This window comes from Eulemur rufifrons, chromosome 3 (assembly GCF_041146395.1).
Source record: "Eulemur rufifrons isolate Redbay chromosome 3, OSU_ERuf_1, whole genome shotgun sequence".
NCBI lineage: Eukaryota > Metazoa > Chordata > Mammalia > Primates > Lemuridae > Eulemur > Eulemur rufifrons.
In genome coordinates this window covers 42298067-42300581 of record NC_090985.1, presented here as the reverse complement: position 1 = coordinate 42300581, position 2515 = coordinate 42298067, and the positions used below count along the sequence as shown (strand labels likewise).

At 40.3% G+C, this 2515-nt stretch overlaps 1 pseudogene; it reads left to right on the top strand.

Annotated features, from left to right (window-relative positions):
* Positions 1–1938: 1938 nt before the first annotated feature.
* Positions 1939–2035, top strand: LOC138382304 (small nucleolar RNA U13; annotated as a pseudogene).
* Positions 2036–2515: the final 480 nt, after the last annotated feature.

Below are 2515 nucleotides of genomic sequence, written 5' to 3'. Positions count from 1 at the left end.
GACTTTTTGATGAATACACTTCCAGTTCAGACATGAATCTTCTAGAAGTATTGCTTAGGATTGTAAATTGATATATGAAAAGAAAAAAACCCATAATGCAGAAAGTTATTTGCTTCGCTGGTGACACACACCAAAAAAGTGCACTAATTAAACTTGTGAAGCATAAAGCATAAATATGCTTCACAAGTTTAATTAGTGCACTTTTTTGGTGTGAGCTAATGCCCAGAGAGAAATAATCTGTAATAATATGTGTCATCTCACTTTCAAAGTAAGGAGTCCAGAATATAGAGAAGATGTTGGAGAAATCCTATCTTGGGAACAACAATCTAAGTTTCTGACTATGGATTTGTATAAAACAGCTCACCCCACTGGGTAGGTGATATTACCAGTAAGCCACCCCTATGGAGCAGCTTCACGGATCATTCCCATGTCAGTTATTGGGGTCTGCCTGACAGCTGTTCATCTGCCTGAGCTGCTGGCCACAGGGCAGCTTATATGTGATGAGTCCCTAATGGGAAGAGGGTTTTGAGGGGCATTAAGGGGAAGAAGTAGCTCCATCTTTGTTCAGTAAGGAGACCAGGGGTCTGTCAGAGGGCTTCTTATTTTCTCCAATTTGGTTCTGCAGACAGAGTCGAGAAGAATAAAAACAAACAACTTATATGTCAAGCATATTTACCTTTGTTCTCTGTTGCCTGGGGTCAAAATTGTATGTTATGAGCACAGGCTTTTTTTTTTTATGCTATGCCATGAACACACAATTCAGTTTTTGATATTCAAATCAAAGATGATTCCATTGTTGTTAGTCAAGGATTGTGCTGATCAATGCCTAAAAAAATATGTTTCTGTGAGAAACTAGTATCTTCTGAAAGATTAGCAAGTACTTCATAACAAAAAAGCATGCTGTGGTCTAATCAGTTTGGAAATCACAGGTTAAACAAAGCTAAATAAGTTTATTGTTTGTAGGATTCTCATAGCCTTTAAAGTTATTAATTAGCTGTCCTGTATCTAAACAATATTTTCAGACAGAGAAAGAGATAGGACAAAAAAAATAATGAATGGCTTAGGGAGGCCATCAACCACCTCTGCCACAATATAACCACAGGTATCATGATTCTCCAATGGCAGAGGAACAAGAATAAATAATACTACACTGCAGCCATCAGTTATCTTTTCATCTTTTCAACAGTGGCCACTTGCATCTCACATTTCAGTTTGGGAAACGGAAATAGAGGGCACAGCCCTGGTGTCAAACCTTGCGGATCGCTGTTATGTGACATCGTGCAAATTATTTAACTTCTAGCTTCCATTTCACAGCCATAAATGTGAGCCAATACCTAGCTCCTGAGTTACTGTCAAGATTGTTTGCTGTTGTGCCTGCAGTGCTTTGGCACAGAAATGATGAATTGTGTTCTTCTTTCTCTCCTGGGCTTTCACTCTCCCACCAGGCCCAATTTGTCATTTGAATATAAAGTGCCTTGGACAGGAATGGGCCACTGTCCTGCCACAGTGCAGTTTGCCCCAGAGAACAGAGCTAGTGTCTGAGAGTGATAGCCCCTAAAATATCTTCTGTCGTTCATTGCATTTATCCATTCAGCCAGGCTGCCCACATGTTCTTATGAGGTCTCTACTATGAGTTAGGCACTAGGGATAGAAAGATGGCCGTGGTTTCATTTCCTGACTAAGCTTACTGTCCGATGGTAAAAAAAAGCCAAACAATGGGTAGTGCTTGAGTGTGAGAAGAGATCTGATGGGGAACGTTCGGGGTGCTAACTGTGAGTCTAGGAACCCAGGGGAGGGAGTGGAGATTTAGTACAGTTACTCTCTCTGACATACGGTGAAGGAACCACCTAAAAATCACATCCACGGTGGAATAAGAAGAGAGAGACTTGAGGGAAGAAAGGAATGGGAAGGGGCTGTACCTTCAAAACGGGTTTCTCTATCCTTTTTTAGTTTGTAAGTATGATGATTGGGTGTTCACACGCATGCGTGAGGTGTGCCCCCTCAATCCTTGTTACAGCACATTATCCGTCTGACGTGAAGAAAAAAAAATGGGGTTCTCATTTGACCCTCAGAGCAACTTAAAAAGTTGGTAAACAAGAGTAAATAATTTTTCTTAAGTACAGTCATTTCCTAGTGGAGCCAAAACTGTTGCCCGAGGTGTCCACTTTCTAGCCCCGATTCTTCACCGTTGCAGTGTTAAGTGGTTGCAGGCAGAATAAACCTAGAGGAATTGGCTTAAAATCTTCCCCCAAGGATGAACCCATGATTAGGTACCTAAAGAATGATGCTCCCTCAGAGGTCTGTCCTTCTCACTTCTTATGCTATTCCTAAGATTTTGTTTTTACCTCTGTCATCATATATATGATTATGATTCCATGAGATCAGGGACTGTGTTGTTTTTGTCCAACTATTTTAAGTACCCAGCTTGTGTTAATTGCCATAAGTAATTAATTGACATACCAACTGAGATTAGCTTTGGTAATTTATATAATTAATAAAACCCGACCTTAAATTG